At 44.5% G+C, this 24,595-nt stretch overlaps 1 protein-coding gene across 12 annotated transcripts in view; it reads right to left on the minus strand.

Annotated features, from left to right (window-relative positions):
• Nucleotides 1-18,444, minus strand: part of dag1 (dystroglycan 1) — a 128,605-nt gene extending 110,161 nt beyond the window's left edge. Inside the window, exons 1-6 of one of the 12 annotated variants that reach the window (XR_006829118.1) lie at nt 18,342-18,437; nt 13,420-13,539; nt 13,189-13,254; nt 12,900-13,023; nt 12,624-12,677; nt 12,137-12,495 (exon numbers count right to left, since the gene is read on the minus strand). The gene's annotated coding sequence lies outside the window, so the exon portion shown is untranslated. Of the gene's footprint in view, nt 1-12,136; nt 12,531-12,623; nt 12,678-12,899; nt 13,024-13,188; nt 13,255-13,419; nt 13,540-14,357; nt 14,849-18,014; nt 18,301-18,341 lie in introns of those variants that run through there. The other 11 variants (XR_006829117.1, XM_046076220.1, XM_046076216.1 and 8 more) reach the window with 11 other exon arrangements.
• Between the last annotated feature and the right edge of the window lie 6,151 nt (nt 18,445-24,595).

The raw sequence follows: 24,595 nt of genomic DNA on the forward strand, positions 1-24,595 counted from the left end.
GGCAGGTATCTGGGGGGAGGGGGGATTAATAATTTCTGTGCATTCGTGTACAAATGTGTGTAATATATTTGTTTATTTAATATCTTTGTTGTCAATCTCTCAAATGGCAGCCATTTCATTTTATAAAAACCTCCTTTGCAGACGGCCCCTAGTGGATCCCATCATTAAAAACAACTCAGAAGACCGCAACAAAGTGGACAAACACTTGTGCCCGGAGACCATCAGGTGTGACATTTAATGGCTCATTGCAGGCTGAGGCCATAAATAAATAAACAAACCTCACCCTCGGCCCCATTACCCCCGAGCTACTGGGCTTCTCACCTCGACATATGGGACACTAGGAGTGGAGGACGGAACAGGGAAGGGATGATGATTGGTTGGATAATAAAATGTGGAATCATGGCAGTGGTGCGGTCCTGGAAGCATTTCCTCTTGTTTTCAGAACAAACCTCTTTCCTGCAATAATCTGCCGATACATCTGGGATCAATGTGTCACTGATGGGAGATCTGAACAGAGGTTGCTGCTGCATAAAAAAAGCCAAGTCTTCACGTACAGAACTGACTATCCTGCAGTTTTGAGGTGGCTTTACCTTAAATAACAGAACCTTAAATTCCATTTAAAAATTAAAAGGGATGGCATGCACATTTAATTTTAAAGGTGGGCTGATTAAACAGTGACGATTCGAAACAGACAAACACACTGAGCCATGAAACGTTTTGTTTGTGCAGCTACCAGAACCTGCAGTGTTTCTGCCGTTGCTCCAAATCATTAAACCAGTTATGCGGCGCGATCATCAGTAGAAGCCCCTGCTGCCAACAGGAAGTGGCCCTGTAGTAGTATTTTACTGGTCCAAAACTGGCTTCACTGCTCTCCATTCAAACCAGCGGAGTGGCTTCGTCCAGTAATATACTGTCTATGGTCCCACAGGACGGACTGAACTAACTTTAGTAATCCTCTAACTGTCCATCATGAAATCAAAACTTTATTTTATCCACTCCAGCAGTGCAGTCTTGTGCAAATAAATAAGTCATTAGAATAAACCATGGTGCACTTATTGAAATTATACTAAAACTTTTGACTTGTGAGTTTGTCCAGTTGCTCCCAACAGCAAATAAAAACTAAACTTTGTAAGTAAAGTCCTGAAAATAAAAACTGTTGTTTCAGATTGTTCCCTTGACCTCCATCTTTCTGTCTCTCTCAGTCTGGATCTCCTCAACTCTTTGCCAGCCTCATTATGTCGGCCTTCTTTTCTTCTACTCTGTCGGTCAGCTACAGTCTTTATTACCTGTCCCTCCTCCTCTTCCCCTACAGTGCCCGCTTCATCCAGTAAAACATCTGTTTCTAAAAGAGCTGGCAGCATAAACGGCCCCCGGCCTCTCGGTCTCTTTACGAGGGCACTCACTCTGAACTAACAGCGGCAGAATGGCACTCTGAGGTGTTGTCCTCCCTCCTATGCTCCCGCCTCCTCTGTCTCATATTCCTCACGCTGAACGGACAGAGAAATAGCATCCACATCCTCTCTTCTTGCAGAGCCCCCCCTCCTCCTGCCCACTTTGAAACCTTCTTGTCTCCTCCTTGTCCTCCCATTATTTGTCCCTATAGACTCGTCTTATTTCCCCGTCCTCCTGCTCCATCTCTCCCCCCTTCCTTCGGCCCTGATGCGCCCTCCTCCCTCCCTGCCTTCCTTTACCCTTGTTTATTGTTTTACAGCCGCTGTATTTGGACAGGGTCCCGGCTTTAGCACCTCTAGGAAAGAAGAGCAGCAGCTGTCTCTGGCACAGTGGGGACCAACATTCTGTTACCCACTTCTGTTTTCCATTTTACCCATCATCCCTTCATCCATTTGTCATCATCTTTCTGTGTTGATCATGTGATTTATGGCTTTTTTGTACCTTTCTACATTTTCCTTCCTCTTTAATGACACCCTTGATGGAAAAATAACACTCCACACCTCCTCTCAGGAGGTCAGAGGTCAGGCTCGGCTACAGAACAAGTCAAAGGTATTCTCTGTGGAGGCTCATTGTCTGCGCAGATTCAGTGCAGGCCTTCCAACCTGAGCTCATAACATTTTCAAAGTCGTTTGAAAAAGTTAAATTTAGTCATTTACATGTGCATGATGACGCCGCAACTGTAAGAAAAGCAACACTCACATACACTGAACAAAATTATAAAGGCAACACTTCTGTTTTTGCCCCCATTCATCATGAGCTGACCTCAAAGATCTGAGACTTTGTGTTCACAAAAGGCCTGTTTCTCCCAAATATTGTTCATAAATCTGTCAAAATCTGTGTTAGTGAAAATCTGTGTGTCACTTCTCCTTTGCCGAGATGCTGATCAGACAGCATGGGGATTGCACAGGTGTGCCTCAGGCTGGCCACAATAAAAAGGCCTCAGGCTGGCCACAATAAAAAGGCCTCAGGCTGGCCACAATAAAAAGGCCTCAGGCTGGCCACAATAAAAGGCGACTCCAAAATGTGCAGTTTCATTGTGCTATTACAGTGCAGGGTATAATTTTACACAAAATTGAATCAAACTTTAAAAAGATATTGATACACGCGCTGAAAGTTGCATTCAGCGGGATGTACGCTCGCTCTCTCTCTCTCTCTCTCTCACCCAAATAACATACATGGCCCGCTGCTTATGGTGCAGGTTAGGAATAAAAGAAGCATTCACAAGCTCAATCAGAAGAAATTTGCATAGTAGCAGTGGTGCATGTATCAAATAGGGCTACATACTTAATGCTCGGCCAGATGTTCATAACACACTGAAGACAATGATTCAGGTAGCCTAACCTGGCCCAGAGCCCTGTGCTGTCTGTGGCGCTCATTATCTATGCGTACACAACCGCAGTAAAAACAATAAGGTTACTTCAACTGACTATTCATTCACAGCTAAATCCAGGCAAGCAAAGCAAAACAAACAATATAACCACATTAAAATTGCACAAAGAGCTGCAGTTCCTATTTGAAAAGGAAGGCCGTTCAGAGTCAGTCAAAGTTTGGCGCTACCAACTAGCCACTCTGTACGGATTTAGTTTTCCTCATTGAACGTCCAAACCCCCTTTTTTCTCTCTAGGCCAGCTCCAGTTTTGGCGTTGGTCTTCAGTCAGATTTAATCTTAAATTGCTGCTGTAGTGGTAGTTTAGTAGAAGTATTTATTATAACTAAAAACTCCAAATCTCCACGCTCCATAACTGCACCAGCTAAAGTTGCTAACAGCTTCCGTTATATCATCTTAATGACGTTGATCGCATGCTGTGATTTGATTGGGGTGAAGCCAGACAGCGGCTGGCTTCCCTTGGCATCATCCTGACTAATCACAGTTAGGCAGTGGCATGACAGAGGCCTCATCTCATTGGTTAATCATTTAACTTTTTTTCACAACTCTGCCTGGCCTCCTCACGGAGTCAGACTGCAGGCCGGTCTACGGTGGTGCGATACTGTTTCACCACACATCCAACGCGTAGCATTTAGAGGGGCACTGTTTCACTTATTGTAAGATAGTGAGAAATGGGGAAGAGATGACCGCAACAGCTTATAAACTTTAGCGAAACTATAAACATTGTGTTTTGATGATAAATAGAGTCTGATAAAAACAGGGGAAGCCTGGCTTCCCTTGGCTTCTGGGAGAAAACGCCACTGATTGTTTATCTCCAGCTAAGCCCTTCTGTGCCTAAATGTAATGTTCACAATATCCATGTGTACGTTATATCTGCTGTACTTTCATTTTAAGATACCCTTCCTCTCTCCGTACTTTTTATCCTCTTCTCTCTTTATGTATGTAACAGGCACAAAGGAGTTTCCAGTACTGTATTAAATTAGCTGTCCATTTTCTGTTCTCCATCTCTTCCTTCCACTTTCCCTTTGTGTCAGTGTTTCTCACCCTGTGCAGCACAATCTGTCTCCTGCCAACAGTATCATATCTGTTCCTTTCCCTGCAGAGGGTTACAAACCTTATCAGCCCTCTGAGTTTCAGTAGCTGAATTTAACCACCCAGCATGCTTTGAGGCTGCCGTGCCGGTCCACTCGAGCGGTGCGGTGACACGTCTGTACGTATTACGCTGAATGACACAGGAGAATAGCTGGGAGCAAACACAACGCATTTGTCCAACTAATCACATTAATGTACTTTTGCCTATTGTACATTCAGTTATTCAGAGGAGGTCTGGCGGGTTGTTTTACTTCTTTTTTTGGTCCCTCTGGAGCTCATAAATCAAGATGTAAATTAAAGCATGTGCCACCAGGAAATACCATTGTATTATCTGGCTAGTGAAAAAGTGACTGAATTAGAGGAGCGGGTGGCCGCTGGTGCATTACAGCCGAGGGCGGCCTGTACTGGGAAGATAAAATTATATGCGTATTGAAGTGTTAAATTTGGATTAAATTACAATTTTACATTATAGCTATTGTTTAAAGCATGGATATGTGTAATGGGTAATATGGATTTTTCACTTGTCAAACAGAACGCCCATATCAAAACCGCACTGTTCTGCATATCCTGTCCCGACAGAGGGTCCGGTGCACATTTAAATATTAATGGTAAAAAGAAATTACATGGATTTTTATAGAAAAGAGGACATCATAAAGCTGCAGGAACAACCTGTTCTCACTCCCAGACTCGTCACATATGGACGCATGGTCAAGACACATCGGCATCAGTTTGTAATCCCTGTAGCGCCACAGTTCAACGCAGTGGGGGGAGCCCTGTAGCGACAGTTTGTGACGGTAAAGGTATGTGATGTTTAACAGAAAAGTGAGGAGGCGGTTGGGGAGGATGCGGGGCCAGAATCCGGACTTTGACCCAGGAGACCGTGGGTTCGTGTCCCGTGTGAAACAAAAAGTCAACATTAATTATGTTTACTGAAGTTGCACGAGTTACGTGAATTGCGTAAGTTGACTTATGTGTTAATCGACCTACGTAGTTGTTTTAACTCCTCAACCATCAGGCCTAGATGCATAATTCTGGTCTCCTTTGGAAGGTCAGAAGCTAAGGAATATAAATCCATTGTGCATTAACACATTTATTTTACCATTACAGACTACATGGAGATGAAATACAGAAAGTAAACTCTTATCAGCTAAGCCGACCTCACCAAGATGGCAGCCCGAGAGGACGGTCTTTATGGACACAAACAACCGCTGTTTTTGGACTGAAAACAGAACAGCGATTTCGGGCAGATCCGGTTCCACTTGGTTAATAACGTGCTGTTTCAAGATGGCGATGTTTTGAAATACTAGCGTTTTATTTTGAAAGTCTAACCGGAAGTTGGATATTTATTGTCTCTAACTTCATCAGATGTTACATATTTGTCGTTGCTAAGATTTGCTAACTTGACCGCGGAGCCCTAAACGTCTGAAAGGGCCTTTGACCAAGTGTCGAGTCGGGAGTGAGACTGTGCAGGCAGGAACAAGGCGCCGGCGCATGAAAGTCCATGTTTGGTAATAACTTCTATTGTAAACAGCTAGAAATGCAACACTGTGAGGAATGTCATTTTCTGTAAGATTCCTGTCCAACTTTTTAATGGTTCTGTCGTCTTCGGGTTATGATGCAAGTTGCACTGAAAAGATCTGACTTTCTGAAGAATCTGACATTTCTTCTTCTTCTACTTGGCAACATAAGCAGACAATAAAGAATGGCATACGGCTCCCCGTCGAAAATGAAAAGCCTTTAAATTCCTCTCATCTTTTGTGGATTTACTGCCTGCTTTTACTAAAACTGCAGACAAACATCTGCTCTGTGTCTGGAAGCAAATCAATAGCCAGTCTATCTGCAATTAGTCACAGCAGCGGTAGTGATAGAGCGAGCTTAAAGCCTCCCAGACGTCTACTGCACTGGATGACTTCCACAGATAGAAAATCTACCCCAGGAGGTGTCGAAAGAAAAACAAAAGGGGTGTGGGGGGGCCGTATGTTTTAAAGAAGGATGCCTCTCATTTTTCTTTCGGGAGGAGAGCAAGAAGAAATAGATGGATAGAGAGTCATTTAAGGAGGAATTATGCCAAGTGGCCAGAAAGAAAATGCTTTTTCAGTCCTATTTCTTCAGGGATTGTTGAAACAAAGTGAAGTCAACCCATAAACACACAGCGAGACGAAATTCTTCTCAACACAACACAGTGTGAGACTTGCAGAGAGTAGGTTGGATTCAGTGTTTATGGTAGAGGAAACATGATGATCTCAGCTGCTGCTGTCGGCTGAAGGCTCTTGTGGTCTGAGGTGTTACTAGTTTGTATCAGACAGTGACGCAGCTGCTCAGAAAACTTTCTAGAATGCAGTGACAATGGGTGAAGGGGTGTCTTATAGATACCGAGTCTTTTCAAATATAAAACGGGTGATATTCTCAGGTCCTTTGCCTTTTAAAGGGGCATAGAGCCCAGCAGCCCAGCAAACCTTCCTAACGTGCTGAATTCCTCAGTGTTCAACAGTCAAATGAATGCTCCAACGTTTGTTTAGCCCTCCAGCAGTCACAGGAGTTATGACTTTTGTTCATGGGAAGCCAAGGAGGAAGTCACCTGACGTTGTTGTAGAGCCACAAAGTCCACAGAGGGAAGTCGTTGGGGTGGATGGATGGGTCAACTATTCATTCATTTCCGGTTTCGATGGTTTCTTTTAACCAAGATCGTTCTGTAATCTCAATAAAATATTCATTTGAACCCAAACCAAGATGTTTTTCTACCCTTACCTGAGGCTCGTTGGTGTCTAAACCTTTCAAACATCATGGTCACATCATAAAATGCTTTTGGGAAGCACTGACAAATAATGTCATCCTGTCGCCAGTGAGAAAATGCTGCTGTGTTTAGTTTGGAGAGCTCTCCTGTAGTGTCATTTCTTTGTCCAGGTGGGTCAGGGCCAGGTGAAGGGCAACTGCTACATGTGTCATCTGTAGAGTCGTTGGAGCAATAAACAAACTACAGGGGGTCCAGCGAGGAGCCCACTGCGGTCTTAAAGTGACTCGTGACGGGACCCAAGAGGCACTTCTTGATGACTGCCGTAAGTTTTATGGGCCTGTAGTCAGTAAGGCAGTTGTCGTTTTTTGGCGCTGGTGGTCTTGAACCACACGGTGACACCTGCCTCACTTAGACCCCACACTACTCAGTTTTAAAACGAATACGATCTCCGTCCACAGCAGCGTTTTAGCTGCGTATCAGAGTTGATCTCCGTCTGTATTAAAACGACTGAAAAAGCACATCTAGCGGCCGTTCACGTACTCTGGGCACCGGTGTAAACATGAAGCAGGTGGTCTCTTCCGTAGTTACAGACGACGAACCGCACCAGATTTGATTTTTTGCATGGACCAGTTACGAGCTGCAACTGTTACTGACTCGGGGCTGTGGCGGCGGGAAACAGACTGGGAGTCGTACTCAGTTGGTATCGGTATCACTTTAAGGGTACTGGGTTGGGTAACGATCCCCGACCCTAGTACCTGGTAGGGGTGGAAATGTCTGGGAACCTCACCATTCGATTACGATCCAGAGGGCTGCGATTCGATTATAAAACGATTATCGATGCATCTTGGTGCATCATTTTTTTCTATACAGGATCCCTGGATAATTACTAAGCTTTTAATTTGCGCATTAAAATCCAAAAGACACATCTCCTAATTAAAAGACTAGTTTGCATCCCTAATTTACTTTAATAACCTCAGCTCCACGGTCCCTCATTTCATTAACAACCAGTTGTCAGACTGAAAAATAATAATCAGGATGTTCAGTCTGTGTACAGAGCTGTGCACCAGTTTAGTCTCAGCTTCTACCTGATGTTTTCAACCCTCGACTAGTAGGTTAGTTAGTAATGACATACAGCTGATAATTTTATTTCGTTACTAATTAAGCTAACGTTACATACATAAATATTTTTAACGCCTTTCACGGGACCCAAGGACGCTTTCCACATAGTTACAGTGACAGAACGACAAAAAGTCATTCAGGAGTGAACGCCTGGGTAAAGAGTTGGGTTTTTAGTAGATTTGTGTCCAGACAGGGAACATTTCAGATCTCTGTGGGGATGAGATCCAGAGGGCGGGGGGGGGGGGGGGGGGGGGGGGGGGCTGCGACGCAGAAGGCTGAGTCTGGGGGACGGAGAGCAGGCCCCCGTACACGCCAACAGAATTCACTTTTCCAGCCGCTGGGGAAACTACAGACTTTTATTAACGAACACGCAGCGACCTACGCTCTCTCATATACTGCACATTTACCACCACACTGAAACTCCGCTAACTGTCACCGTCACGTTCTGCCGCCCGCTCGCTCTCTCATTCGCTCGGCCTCACGCACAGGATACGCAGAGCTGCCGAGCGTCGCCATGCTCGCTTTGTGCGAGTTAAAAATCATTACTTGCGCACCGATATTAATGATTGTGAGACATTTCAGTAGCGTGGTTATTCAGCGGCGGTGTGCGGAATGCAGACTGTTGTGTGCGCGCCACAGACGGTCCGGGCGCTGCACTGCCGCGAGTGCCGCCGTTTGCGTTCCGTCAACATTACGTTATCAATTGACATTTATTAGTCAAGTTTTTAAAGGTTTGTTAATGGATTCATAATCTTCTATGTCCGCATCGCGATGCATCTAAGAATCGATCATTTCTCCCGACCCCAGGACCTGGTCAGTGGGAGGGTCACCATCCAAATGTAGCATAAATAAAGTCCAGAAAGTCCACAAAAGAAAATCCTCCTGTTGTTGTTAATATGAGGAGCTGAGCGCATGTCGCTGCCATTAAACCATCGCAGAAGAAGGACACAGCGAGGCGACGCCATTAAAAAACAAAACAAGTGTCAAAGCTCAGACGATGGAAAACCATGTGGAAGCTCTTCTCATCACATTAGATGTTTTCAGATGAAGCCTGAGTGACGTTTAAACCACACGCTTCGTTATTTATTCTTTCGTTTTGCTTTCATCCATAAAGTTTCCATATCATTTAACGCACTTATTGTCTTGTTGCACTCTGCTTAAAGGTCAATCAGTGCATGTGGGAGGGAGGCGTCACACAGACGGTTGGTGAGGACCAGGAAGCGCCTGTGGGTTTTTTCTCCACTCTGCTCGTCTGAAACGGGGAGTGAGCGTCAGTTTGTCGAGAGAGCTGAGGGGAGAGTTTATATCAAGCCGCCGTTCTGTTGGTCCACCGTTATCCAACAGTCTCTGTTGAACACACGTGGATAAATTCATGCTACAAAGCGACAGACGTGTCGTGATTTTTATAAATTTGGCGAGAATGCCAGATTAGCCGTTTGTCCTGGATATTTCTGATTGTCCATAAATATCAGAGTGCAGAAGACTCACAGTGCCTGGAGTGGAAGTGAACGGGCAGAGGGCAGCTGGAGGTGTTTCACTGCTCGGCTATTTTTAGCCAAGAATGCAGTGCAAGTCTGTAAACTGCCTGGGAAAAGTTAAGTAGGCCACAATATGACTGTGTGTCAAAGATTTAAAGATGACAAAGTGAAACAAGAGAGCAGAGAAAAGCCCACTGAAAATAACTCACTGACAAATTCAAGTATTCATCGATTCAACAAACTCCCCCCGCGTGCTTCTTCTTCTGTTGTCTTCATGTTTTAGACGGCGCTTCAGTGTTTTACCCAGCTGATTTTTTAACCCTAGAACAACATGTCACAGCATGAAGACATTGTGCTGAAGATAGGAGAAAACGGACGCTGTGGATTTCACCCTAACCCAGCCGATTCACGGCGTGGCATCAGACAGCGATAGTCAGGACACACTCGTGCAAACACACCCCTAAGTCTAGAAATACTCCGTACAGGTCAATGATGCAGCAGCTTATTACGACCCATATTTCGGTTTGTTGTTAAGCTGCGACCTCTAAAGAACAAAAAGTCATATAAAGAGCGACAAAGTCCGTGTAAGGAGGTGTGTGTGTGTGGGGGGGGGGGGCTCTACATCACACGTGTGATAGTTTGTATGCATCAGGTTTTTTGGGGAACAATCAGATACATGCAATGCACAGATAATCCACCAGGGGGCCGAAATGGAGGTCGTCAATCGGTGACCTGCAGGTGGTTGTGCAAGAAAACTTCTGCCGATGTTGAAGCAGTTAAGGTGAGAAAAACATTCCAATTGTTTTGAATTATACTTACTGAATATTTCATAACTTATTTTATGGCTAAATCGTGTATCAGATTAGATCCAGCAGGTATATAAAAGGTCAGTATGTATACTTCTGTAAATCATAGTTTTATTGCAGATCCTTCATTATGCATTCCATTAAGCTACATACACTCTTTAAATTATTTAAATTTACTAATTAAAAGGCATAATTAGGTATTTTTGGAGCAGAAATTGAGAAATTATGTTGCCTGTATTTTTTTCCTGCTGTATCGAGAAGCTAAATGTCTAATTGGATTTTTCCGAGAATCACTTCATTATAATGAAAAAATATAATAAATAAAAAATACACAGTAATTTGTGTTTGGTTTGAATTTTATAAATGGCAAAAAAAGTACAGCATTGAAGACATCCTGATTATGGCGTTGGCGGCAGTTCCAGTGACGTGGAGCAGTTAGGGTGAGATGGTGACGCTGCTGCTGATTAAAGGCTCAAAACATGTTGAGTCCTGCATGTTGGTTGTTGCAATAAAGTCCGAAGGTATCAAATATGATATAACAAAACCAAACTCATACATGCAGAGAGCTTTTTTATTTGGCATTAGGTATAATCACCACTCCGTGTCCCAAAACTTTGAATTTTCTGGCAATTGTCTGACGGTTCAGGCTTTACAGGGCTAAGATCCGGTACGGACTGGTCCTTGCCGACGCTCGAACGTGTCGTTTTGGGAAACACTTAAATGTGTGATTTTACTTTCCTCCGGACAAATATCTCGTTATGGTCTTCTGTTGTTTTGGGACACTTGACAAATCGACCTATTTTGTCGTTTAGGTACGAGGACGTGTTGGAAATACTAAAAATACCTTGTTGGATGTTTTTATTGTTCTTGTTGATACGATTAGGTCTCCCATGACCAAAGAAGACTCCGTCTCTCTTTGCGGCCATGCTATAGAATGGCTTTACGGATGGCGCCGTCTCTCCGTCCAGCACTTTGGTCCAGGCTGAAATCTCGGTCACATGTTGCCCCCTGAGGATAAATCCTTCCTGCAGCGTCACGAGCAAGTTGACATTATTGGTTAACATCTACTTGATGGAATTACGCAGACATTCATGGTTCTTTGAAATTCAAACGTTCACACATGTGGAATTTACATGCGCTTGTCGAAAACTGGGCCCCTCCCCCCCTCTCACACACAACTCACATTGATCTCTGGACTAACAAGAGGAACATCCATTCACTGACAGCCACAGGGAAACAAGCAAGCACATTTAAAACACTTTCAGAAAAGTCAGTTTACGGAGGTGTTGGGGCCGGAGGTTAGCGGCTCCCTCACTGGATGCTACCTGTGCACAGCAAAAGGCCAAAAGTTCAGCCTTTTTGTGGACAGCCTCCCCACTTCCTGCCTTCATGCCACGGTGATTAGCTCCTCAGGCTCATTAGTCATGCATATTTGAATCCGAGCATATGCTGCTCCCGTTTTATTTGCATTCTTGAGCCTCGGCAGGGAAGAAGAAGTCACATTTGCATTCTTGCAGCAGCCCACCAGAGATGGAAATAGCCGCGGACGCTTTATAGAGTTGTGTACACAACATCATCAGTGGTCATTATTTTATTCCTTCTCCCCCTCAATTATATGTTTTTCCTTACACACCCATCTGCCCACTCTTTTAATTATGTGCTATTTTATATTTGTTTAACAAGAAAAAAAAAACCCACATGTAAGGCATTGATGGAGGTTGGGAAGGTTTTGAAGTTAGTTTACACTTAATTTAGTCTTCACATGTAGGATTGTGGCATCTCGTCATTCGATCATCGATAATTATCAGGATGAAAGTCAAATCATTATTTCTTTCAAGTTTAAAGGCTGTTTTTTTTTTTTTTCCCCCCCTCCTGAAAAAATACCTTAAATACCTAAGAACAAACACTTGATGCCAAACAGAGGATCACTTCACAACAACATCTGAGGCAGAACATTCGGAACTACGATGACAAAATCTGTTTTCAACAAATATGTACCAGGAAAATTAAGTAAAATATTTTTTCAGTGCCTTTTTACTCAAAAAAAATCCCTCAGAAAAAGTGCCGATTCAAATGAATTAAATCAAACATTTATTGAATATTTGTTATTTGACCAGGGAGAAAAATTCTATCACATCATTAGTTTTATTGCACAGCCTTAACTGGCACAATTATTTTCTTAAAGAGGAGTTTGTTGCAGATTAGATTGTAATAATTCAATAAGTCACTCCTTTAGCCAGAAAGAAAAGTAGTTTTGTCCATAACCGCAAAGCAATTTGAGTGTATGAGCCATCCTTAAAGCAGCTGTGATCAGTCCCCTCAGCTTCACAGCGGCTTTCAGCTCGTTCTTTTTCCGTCCGGCTGCAGCTCTCTGTTCCGGTTCACTCTCAGAGCGTCGTTTCCAGAGAAGAAGCCGCCGTCCGCGAGCTGCTCAGCAGCAAACAGACTCGGTCAGAGAGAAGCTGGTGAACATGGTGGAGCATTTAGCAGCTACAGAGCCGGATGTTTCCCTCAAACCAAACACAGAGCTAACAGAGAGAGAACCCTGGACTCACCTTCACCAGGTGACACAAACACGCCTCACCGTGAAGCATCGTGTTGCTCTGTAGCTGCAGGGGGAGGAGATAAAGGTCATGAAATGTCAGTTCAACATGCAGGTCGAAGCGATAATTGGCAACACAAAGTGAAAATAAAACGACGCCGATTAATCTAAAAACCTTTACGTTTATATTCTACAAGTATTGAAATAAATCACAGCCTTCCTGTCAGGTTGGTTCCAAACTAGGAGCCAAATTTATTTTAACAGAAAAACAAGGTGAACAAGAACTTACAGTAATGCTGAAGCAGGCAGGAGAGCTGGCCAAAACTCAAAGCAACCAAATCCAAAACCACGAACAGAAGACAAGAAACACACTGAGCGAACGACGATCCGACAAAAGCCTAAATTCATTTCACCTGTGAAATCAAACAGGGAGGACACGGACAGGAAATAAAAGTCAAACAAGATACGAGAAACTTTCAAAATAAAACAGGAAACTCAAACTCCTCTGTCTCCTGCTCCTGGTGTCAACATGCTGCAGTTTAACAGGGCTGAAGGCTCAGGTGCGTTTGTGGTCTTACCTCACCTGTAGGTGCGACGCCCGGCTCACGCCTGGACATGTGGGCTCAAACCCCAGATCTGTGAAACTTCACGTGGAAAAAGATCCTCATACGAAAAGATACTCAGTCCGTTTTTTTTGTTTTTTTAATCAAACATCTGGTTTCATTTGTTTTACAGCAACAACTGGCTGTAGTCAGAACACGGGGGAATACCGTTAAAGGTGATCAGTGATTCTCAAACTGAAAACTTACTTGCTTCCTAACTCCAAGTTAGTTTGTTGCATATGGCGTGCAAGAAAGACAAACGCTTCTCATCATAAGAGCACCATCCGCTCCTAATTTCTTTGTCTTTTATCCATCATCCTTCTCATCCTGAAAGAAAACATTTGTTCATCTTGTAGACGTGAGCAGATGGGTTGGGATGAAAGATACAGTTTCAGAATATTGTGTTTAGGTGAAAGTGCTCTCCCAGTTTGTTCATTCATTGCTCCAGCCCCGGGGCGGAAGACTTTTCTTCAGAATTCGGTCGCGCGCTTATGCTTTCTTTACGTTTTTTAAGTCACAAACACACACACACACACACACACACACACACACACACACACGCAGCTGGGTTTCCCCTGTAGACACGATTAAGAGCTGAGACGCATGAGATGAATAAGAAGACAAAATAATTAAAAGGATCGAGTTAATTAAACAAAACGTTTCAGCTGTCATCAAAGAGAGGCGCTAATTCTGTCAGAGAGAGCAAGAATTCAGTTTCCTCAAAGCGTCCTATGTCTTTTTATGAAGAAACGAAGGGGAACGTGGGCTGCACGCCCGGCTGTCGCGGGAAATCATTCATGCACATACAGTAGAGGTTTATGATCAAAGCAGTGACGGGGACACGCAGAGCAAAGGAGAGACACTCTCTCTGCTGCTGTTTACCTTCCCTTCCGTCTCTGCTTTGACAACTGAAAAGAGATTTTCTTGAGAAGCAGAAACACACAAGCCATCGGCGTTTTTTTAAAGTGTCTCGTTAGAAAAGGTCGATGGAAACGGCAAAATTTGGAATAAAAAATCTTTAATTTAGCAAAAAAGTTTTTTTCTCTCGCTTGAGGTGGTTTTTGTAGAAAAAGAGTAAAGGCGCTAAACGGGAGATGGAAACACTTTCTCTGAGTAAGTTCTGACGTAGCAAACTTGTAACTCACGTCTGATCAGCTGTTTCTGCTGTCGGCGTCTCCCTGGTCATGCAGAGTTCTGCACGCCCGCCGAAAAGTTCCCGCAGCCGGTGACGCTCGTTTGTGCTGAGAAAAGAGGTGGATGCGGATCTGGGCAGGAAGCCTTCATCAGCTGTTCTGCTGAATGATGCGTTCACCTCTTAAAGGTCCTTCTCAGATCCTTTGCTCTGCACGCTGATCAAACAGGTTCTCACCGCATGTTGCTGCTGAATCTCAGTGAACGCTGCTTCTGCTGAGTGTAATAAAATATGAACGACTCCAAACGTTCAGAAAATAAATTTACCACCGTTGATGAACCCGACAAAGGATATTAGAGCGTTTAAAGCGTTATCGTGCAGAACTCTGCAGAACAGCGGATATTCCCATGGCGTGCGGAGACGTGGCTGGCAGCAACTTGAAACACGTTCCTGAGGACCTCTCTCTGTTTCTGTCAGATCAGCGGCCCTCAGGTTCCTGTGACTGGTTTTGTTTCTGGTTTGGATCCCAGACGTCTTGTTTATTACAGCCGTGTGTAACGTCAACTACTGACGTAACGACGCTCGCCGCAGCCTGGTTTATTCGCTCCAAACCAGCTGATGAAACGCAGATTTCAAATTTCTTTTTTGCGACATTTCAAAAGTACGCTTAAAATTCACATGACTGTTAGATGGAAACACGGATACAGTTAACCTGCACATTAGAAACTGAGGAGGCGAGTCAACAAATTCTGTCCAAAGACTAAAATAAACTAAATATGTGGGACTCCCATGGCAGATCACTTCTTATACAGGACTTCGGTACGACATGACCACTCTATAGCACATTTCATTCAAGGTGGAAGAACACGGTGCTGCACGGAAGCTGCAGCCACAGAAATGATGTGGATAGTGTAAAGATAAAACACTAGACACAAGTAAACACCATTAAAACAGACACATGAATAATACATGTGAGTAAAAACCATTAGGAAAGAAATAAAATAATGAAGACCAGCATCAGACCACTAATAAGACACGCCAGTAAAAACCAATAAAAGTAGTAAGTAAGAATAAGACTGAATAATAATTCAGCAAAAAAGAACTGTTTAGTTTTCAAAGACGACAGCGTCAGAGCACACCTGGGGAGGAGGATGCTGCTGCAGCTGGAGTTCATGGACACCAGGGGAACAAGCAGACGGCCGGTTCAGGATGACCCGAGGGGTCAAGCTGGTTCATAGCTCAGCGTGTCAGAGAGGTCGAGAGAAGAAGAAGAAGCCTCGCGGTGCACAGGACATGAATCCACAGCAGACGAGCAGTGACCAAGAAGAACTCGGTAATTAGCACAAGCAGCGATCGCAACACAAAGCAGAACGTGCACGATACAGGAAGTTATCCTCCATCAAAGACGGTGGAAGCGTCACTTTGTGTGGAAAAGTGAAGGCAGGACGTGAGGGCTCAGATTAGGGGCGTGACTACAGTACTGGGGTCACGAGAACGAGACGAAAAGATATTTTAACAATATTTTTTAGAAATATTCACTGCTGAAATGTGAGTGGGTTCCTGTTGGTCGTCCCCCAGAAGATTCAGAGCATTAAACGGTTATTTCCTGCATTCTGGAGACATTTTCTGCACCAGTTTATGGTTGACATGTCTTTATTTATTTAAAGTAAAAGACTAAATTCAGGTGAACATTGAAAACGGATACAGGGAACCTTTTCATTTGTACATTTGCCAACATGTTTAACAAACGCTCTGAGGAAGTGATGGAGACAGAATCAGCCATTTCAGAAAGTGGCGTGGACGCGTCCCCCCCCGGCGTAAGTCACACATTCACCAGCCTCTCTGCCCCCCCCTCTCACTTCATCTCAACCTCTCTGTCTCCATTTATTTGTCTCTCCTCTCTCCCTTTCATCCACCCTCTAATTATCTTCTGTTCCTACCATCTCCCCCCCCCCCCCCCCCCCCCCCATCCAATCAGCGCAGGATGGAACAGACAGTGTGGACTGCCCACAACTTCTCCCCCTTTGATTCAGATTGATGCCGAGTGCCGTCGGGTCAGAATCCTCGCCCACCACTCCTCTGCGGTCCTTCAAGGCAGAAATCTTTATTCTTCCTGATTCACGGTCACAAGTTCAGATTCATCAGCAGAAAACATCTATCACTTCTTAAACTGAAGCCCCTCTTGGTGGTTTACCTGCTGTAGATACATCGTGTGCTTCGTTATGATTGTCTTTGGTTGGGGACGTGATATCGTTTCAATGACAGGAAGCCATTCGCAGTGTTCACATGAAAAGTGATTGACAGAAAACAAGAGTGCTGACAGAGCAACACGTCCTAAAACCTAAACCACTAACACCGACATGTCGGAGTGGTGGCAGGTATCAGTGCAGCGGCGGGCGTATCACATGACGAGTCACATGACGTTAAACACGTGGTGAAACGGTGGTAGTTTGGTTAGATTCAGACGATGCCGCAGTTTTCCCACTGTGACACATCCATCAACGTGTCCTTGAGCAAGACACTTAACCCCTCGTTGCGTGCGACCTCTGTTATATTGTAAGCCGCTTTGTTGGGTGTAACTTCTTAACATTCCAGCGGCCCGCCCGCAGTCCGTCAGCTGCTATGTTAACTTCATACTCGTATGATCCACCGTCTGAAAGCTAAAATCCTCGTGATTCAACCAATGCAAACCATTTCAAGATGCAGTCACCACAGCGGGTCCAATCAGCGCCTCTGTCAGACCAGCCCGGACAATCAAAAGTGACGCGACCGCCCCTCTTAGTAACTTAATCCACCGATCGATTATATTCCAACAGAAACGGTCTTGTTACGTTGTCAAAGGTCCAGACGGTCCAATCCAGTAAAACATTTAGTCCAAAACACATTATTCCATCAGTAAATCCTCAGGGACGGCTGCAACATTGCTTCAGCAAACGTGGCTCGTATGTCATTATAACCGTAATAACGCAGATTTGAATGTAAACAACTACGATAGCTTGTATTCAAATTAGCCGCTGAACTCTGAGCTTTCGACTGACACCAAATCCGACCCAATAGGAGCTCACATGTCCCTTTCACAGCCTACAACAGCCAATGAGAGCCCGCGCTGAAAGGAAGGGCCGGCCCCTCTTATTTCCTGGGTAGGCCGAGCCAATTGCAACCAACTGTGCCGATGACTGACTGGCGCTTCCTGTAGCCAATGAAATTGTGAAAATAACGATATCCAGCTTTAAGGAGGAACTTCATGATCTACCAGCAAAAAAACGTCGAGCTGCCGGCTGATACGGAGCGACGCAGCAGCCGCTGCGGCCAAGGGGCGGGGCTGTTTTAGAAAACATACGCTGAGACAGACCCTCAGAAAAACAGTCATTTTTCATGGTATTGGTATGAAATTTAAACTAAAACCCCTAGTTTTAATGTGTTTAAACTGATATTAATCAATTCCAGTAGCTCTTACAGTCATTCTGACTGGGTTAGACTGCTTAGAGTGTTATCAGGCAGATACTCCAAATGATTCAAGAACTACATTCAGTTTACTTTGGATCTGCCTTGAAGAGGCGTTTAGCATGAATTTTACAGGAATGTTAAGAGGTTAAGCAAATATGTTGGTTTGGGTTAAAATAAGTACATAAGTCATCTACAAAACATCATTTAACTTCAAACATGTCACCTTTGACTTTCTTCTGCATGAAACTCGAACCTCCTGAGTGAAAGTCTTGAGTTTACCTGACACATCCATCCTCCCCACCACCACCTCCTTACACGGACGTTGTCGCTCTTTATACTACGTCACCTGACTCCTTCTGTACCAAAGCTAAATCGAGGTCATAATGAACTGCTGCATCGTCGACCTGTACGGCCGTTTTCCTGGCGAGGATTAACAGAGCATCAGAAAGCGCTGAGTGCAGCAGCAGGGAAAGGAAAGGCGTGGACCCAAATAGCAGACACTGACGAGGAGGATGCAGATGATTTGTTAGATGAACAAAAACAGGCTTACGTCCGAGCACGAGGCAAGAGTCCAAACACGGGTTAAATCCAACAAAAGGCAAGGTAATCCAAGCACAAGGGAACAATCCAGAAATCCAGGGGAAACAGAGCCGAACAGGCAGAACACTCAACATGAGACGACTGAAGCAATATATACCCAAGGGGACACCACCCAAAAGCACAAGCAGGCGGGGCAATTAACCCCAGGTGAGACACATTAGGAATCAACATAGGTGTCATTTACGCTGGGGACGCTGGGGACATGTCCCCACCACTTTTTTAAAGCTTGCAGTTAAATAACAAATGAAAATGCCTTCACAAAGGTTTATTTGCACATGAAGAAACATGCAATGCAATTACAATATAAAAGAAACAAATGTGCATCGTCCAAAGAAAAAGTAACTAGCTACTGATTCTAAAATGACCCAAAAATGTCCTGCAGAAAAGTTGATCTGCAGGAGAAACCGATCTGAAAGTGACTTAGATTCTGTTGTATTTATAGATTTTGAAAAGCAACGATCCACCTGAATTTGGTGTTTCCTTTTACACAAGTAAAAACATTTCCACCATAAAATTGGTGCAGAAACTTTCACCAGAATGCAGGAAAAGAAGTGTTTAAAGAGCAAAATTTCCTGTTTTAAAGGCATTTAAAACACTGTTTAAGGATCTTTTCGTCTCGTTCTCCTGAACCTAAGACTGTGATGTCTCTTCACACCCCTAATCTGAGCTCCTCTGTCCCCACCACTGTTCAACACAAAGCGACGGCCTTGGGAATCAAGGCAGACAGAAAAAAAGCTAGACAAAAACACCAAACAGAAACAAACGGACAAAACACACAGGATATAAGTGAGTAAATACAACAGAGAGCAAGGAAGCAATGATCCACTAACAAAACCTAAACATGAACACAGAAACAGTAAAACAGAAATGGACATTAACAAAATAACAGAAAAACACCACAATAAAACCCAAGATCATGACACAGCCGCTCTGTGTCTCAAACCCTGGCACAGCGGGAATTTCAGATCTGTGGTTTTGTAAAGTCACAGAAAATCACATGCAAATCAGGTGACCACGACATCAGCTACTTGCAAACACAACCTAAATATCACAGTGCTGCAAGGGCTGGAATGAGTCTTGTGCTGGTTAATGGAAACGCGTCGTGGCTAGTTTCTGCAGCAACACAGAGGCAGAGGAGAGGCAACAGACAAGACTCATTTAAAAAGCTCAGCGTTCCCCCACATTCACTGCCTGACGGAGACAAAAGGTCAGAGTCAGCGCAGAGTTTGTCTGTAAATGCTTTCTGACAGGCAGAATGCAGAGTTCTGTGTGCATCGGTGGTGCGTTTTCCCGCAGAGCTCAACAGACACCTCATCAAAAGGACTGAGTCTCTGTCCCAGGCGGAGGGAAAATACTCTGCAGCATTACACGTTTCAGATTTTCAGATCTGATTCTGTCTCTCTTGGTTCCTGAGTGACCGTCTCTCGTCTCTGAATGTGGGCTTTCTCCTGTAAATGACCACATGAGCTGCGGCAAATCTGTGTCAACATTCCCAGCATACCGATCAGTGTTGACACAACCCCCCCCGCAACACACACACACACACACACACACACACAGGCTGCATTATCGCTCCCTGAGCGTCCACGTACCTGTACGTACCAGGTGAGCGGGACAAAAGGGAGGATTCATCGAAAAAGGATTTAGGAAGTCATTTAGGATTAAGGAACACGTTCTCTTACTGAAGTCACCGCACAGTGTGGAATCATTGATGAACAAGTGAGGGCAGGGACAGACTGGGAGGAAAAAATGGCCCTCGACTTCGCTTTAATGTTGAGAAGCTGCAGAGCTGCAGTCTCTATTCATTCAACTTACACTGTAAATTTACAGATAAACTGAAGCTTTTTGAAGATCTCGCCTCTCTTTCTCTCTATTTCAAGTACCGGCTGTTTAAAAACGATAAAATATTCTTTGTGTGGTTCATCAACGGTGATAAATTATCTGAAAGTCCCGCGAGGTGCCGACAACTCGACACAACACCGGTGAAGCTGGAGCTCCGTCTCTTCAGCAAGTGTTCCTCTGCTGCCACCACAGACACGCTACGCCTACACATGTTCACTGACGACCCAGTAACAGGCTGTATATTAACTTACTGGTTGAGCACCCCCGTATCGCCAAAATGGCGTGATCCTTGTTTCACTGCGAAGCTTCGACTGTGATATTGACAGTCGAATCAGGCTCCGCCCATCGAAGCATCGAATCTTCGACTTTTCGGGTTCAGCTCTACGAGCAGGTGATAAATTTTCGCCGTTCTAGCTGTTTTCCCTCCAAAAACAGCAGTCGTTTGTGTCAACAGAGACCTTCTGGCAGCCGCCATCTTGGTGAGGTCGGCTTAGCCGAGAAGTTTCATTCGAAATCAAGTAAGTGGAGCTCGAGTTAATCATTTTGTGAATGGTTCTGTTGGGAAATCAGTTTCGGGACTGGCGAGTTCTTTATTTGCTGCTTGTTGTAAAGATTAAATGTTTGAATTTGTGGGAATATTATAACTATAAACCAATCTTAAAGTTTTTTATGTGATGTGACATCACCAGTGAGGACTGACCCCAGTGCAGCGGTAACACAGCGGCATCTTCTATTAATATAAATCAGTTTTCTGTTCCTTTATTTATCCAGCGAACAGTCTCATTGAGATTAAAATCTCTTTTTCAAGAGAGACCAGGTCAAAGTGTGGGAGGGGGGGCATAAAGACACCGTTACACTGATGAATCCAAACAGCATCATGGAAAGGTTACACGGGAAGTTCAGCTACGATGCAATAAAAGAGTGGATCGGTAGGATTTCCCAAAACTGCCCCACACAGAGCAAACTTTAAAACACATCTTTTAAAACAGACTTAAATTCACCGGCAGGCATCAGCTCGGGTAGTTTAAAGTCCTTTTGGTACGCTGTTCCAGGAGGAAGGGCAGCGGCGTCACGCAGCAGCGTCCTCGCTCGGGGAACCAGCATCTTTATTTTCATGTTTACGTGTTTTGGGTTCTGCCTGCTGCTCACTGGAGGATTTTCAGATTTTAAGTGATGGTAAAAACGTGGGATCCCACAGACGTAACGGCCGAATGAACCCGTGTTTATTTATTTATTTTTTTTTAAGAACACTGGGCAGGCTGTGGCTCAGGAGTAGAGCGGGTTGCCCGTTAATCGGAAGGTTGGGGGTTCAATCCCCGGCCCCTCCAGGATGCATGTGGAAGCTTTCCTGGGCAAGATACTGAACTCCAAATTGCCCCTGGTGGCTGTGAAGGTTAGTTTCTGTGAATGGTGTGTAAAAGCGCTTTGAGTGGTCTCACAGAATCTCTAGATTTATGTAAAAGGAACCACAAAATTCAGGTAGAACATGACATTTCAAAATCTATAAATATAACAGAATCTAAGTGAGTGCAGCTCTCAGATCTGTGTAACATCGTCCCTGCTGAGGCAGCACACATGCAGCCATGATTTAGTCTTCTCTCCTCTTTTGTCATGTTCACAGGGAGGGAACAGAAAACTTGGCCAAAAAGAAACTGTGACAAGAAGTTGTTAAAGTTACTGACTGCTGCAGTTTGTGGGTCATTTTATAATCAGCAGCTTGTGTTTTTTAGCTGAAGTTACTTTTTTTGCACATTTGTTTCTTCTATATTTTAATTGCATTGTTTTCTTAATGTGCAAATAAACCTTTGTGAAGGCATTTTCATTAGTTTTTTAAACTGCAAGCTGTATTTCTGAAGTTTTTTTAACACAGTGGTGGGGAGAAAGTGCTGGGGACATGTCCCCAGCGTCCCCGGTGTAAATGACACCTATGGAGGACGCAGACTGTCGTCGTCAGCTGACTGACCTTGTGTGTGTGTGTGTGTGTGTGTGTGATGTGTTTTGCAACTGCGACTGTGGATGAACTCGAGGCTGAGAAGAGGAAATCAGCAGGTTTATCCCAGTTTTTTTGTGCGAGCAGATACACAACACGCTGTGGACGCTTCCTGCTCAGCTCGCGCTCATTTCCAAATCATACAGCCTCCGATCCAGTCGGTGACCTTTAGATTCCGTCTGTAAACCCCTGCAGGATCATTTGGCCTGATAATCTGTTTCCAACCGGCCTCGGCCACTGGGTTGTGAAACGTGCTTGATATGGAAGAAGTTCTAAAACCTGGCAATGCCTGAGTCTGAGACAGGGTTTGCACAAAACTGAAATGTTTCTGCACACACACACACACACACACACGCTCAGCTGATAAAACAGCCAAATTTATTTTTCCTGTCAGTCTCGGCTCTTTGTTTCTTCAAGGTGCCTGCTTTATAAGTCTGCCTCTATCTCTCTCTGCCCAGTGTGTCTCTCTCCCTTTATCAGCTCCACACCAGCCTCACTCGCTCTCTTGTTTATTTTTACATCTCTAATGTCGCCTTGCTCATCCGTAACCTGACCTATCCAGGCCGCAGCTGCCAGTCAGAAGCCGCTCGGCCCTGCCCGGACACGTCGCCCGGCTGGCTGCTTCAGCAACAGCAGGCGGGCCGGTATTATTAGAACTACAGTAACAGCAGCGGCAAACAGGGTTACAGTGTTTGTACAGTTCGATCGCCTCAGACTAACTCTGCTCTATGATATAATGTACGCCGCAGAAAGACCCAGCTCGTGCACTGAATCACACACACACAGTGGCGGCAGCAGCAACATTATACTGAGTGCTCATCCTCTACTGTATTTATTCAAATGCACTCGCTCCTGTATTATGTAAACCTGAATAAAATATTGATTGAATGCAGATGTAGTTCATTAGTGTTGGTGTTGGATGGAAGAGGGAGGAGAAGCACCCCTAGTTTTGCAATGATCACTATTATTTTACACGGATAGTAAGTACACGTTAAGCTTTGATAAAAAAAGATTTGAATCCATAAAGCAAAAACATCATGTCTGCTGCACGCACGTTAACACAACCCGAAGTGTCGAGTTCTGAGCACTGCCAAGACACCGGTGACCTACACTCAGTACTGCGCCTGAACGCATCCTGCGTAGACACAGTGTAAGTGCACAGAGTCGAGAGATTTGGAGGAGGGAAATCAGGGAGCTGGATGTTGCCGTTCTGTTGCCCTCCTAAATACGCACTCAACCCTGGACCACCCAGACTGCAGCGGGCAGCCTGGAAGCCAGTCCTGCCGGCACCTGGTGTCACCTTCTCTTCCCCCCCCCCACGTCTGTTTCTGGACACATGCTTAACACCACATCTCAGATAACAGCGCGCAGGAGGCTGCAGAAACACACTCCATACTCCAGGGCTCGGAGATATGGCCAAAAATCCGATCAGAAGATCAGTCTGTCCCGATAACTATCAGGATAAAAGCTGATTTTTGAAAGTTAATTGTGGTTTTATACTTTTCTTTCTGGTCAGAACAAACACTCGATGCCAAACAGTGGATCACTTCACACATCTGAGGCCGAAATTAAAGCAAATTTTCCTCTACAAATGAAATTTATTGGACATTTGTCACGTTGTTAATGAGGAAACGTGTTTTACCGTCCAGCCCCCGGGATGCACGCTGTCATGCATGTACACACGGATGCAAAAACCGAAGCACTGCAGTGTGAAGCAGGAAAGAAGAGTCTCTGCAGTGGACTTTAATGAGCACCGCAGTCAGACAGCAGTTAATAGTCATGCTAATCTCTAAGCTGCTGCCTCCATCCCTCCATTCATTCTCTCCATCTTTTGTGGTCTCCTCTATTCCCTGCAGTTATTTCTACCCCCCCCTCTTCCTCACCCTCTCCTCAGCATCTCCTACTTCAGCTCTCCCTCTCTCCCCTCCCCTCGTCTTTTGTTTGCCATCTCCTTCATTCCCTCTCGCTGTCTGTCTTCTTTGATATATCTCTCTTCACTTCCTTATTTTCCTCCTCTTCTCTAACATCTCCTTGTGGACGAGCACTCCTGAGAGCCTCTCTGAAACACTAAGTCAGCTCTCCAGGACAGACAGAGTGCGTAAATATGCTCGGCCTGTTAATGTGGCTGATGTGAAAACCGCTCTCCGGCCTCATCCAAGGCAATTTGGAGGAAAGAAAAAAAAAAAAAAAAAAGAAGCTAATTACCAATGTGAAAAGGGAAATGTGAGGAGGTTTAAAGTACTTCGATGAGCAGCTGGACAAGCAACACAGACGGGAGTGAATATGAAAAGGAGAGAGAGGAAGAGAGGGCACGTTAATGACAAGCGATTGTTTTGAAAGGAACAGAGAGGGGTTAATTGTGATGCGTGCTA

This window comes from Micropterus dolomieu, linkage group LG18 (assembly GCF_021292245.1).
Source record: "Micropterus dolomieu isolate WLL.071019.BEF.003 ecotype Adirondacks linkage group LG18, ASM2129224v1, whole genome shotgun sequence".
Classification (NCBI taxonomy): Eukaryota; Metazoa; Chordata; class Actinopteri; order Centrarchiformes; family Centrarchidae; genus Micropterus; species Micropterus dolomieu.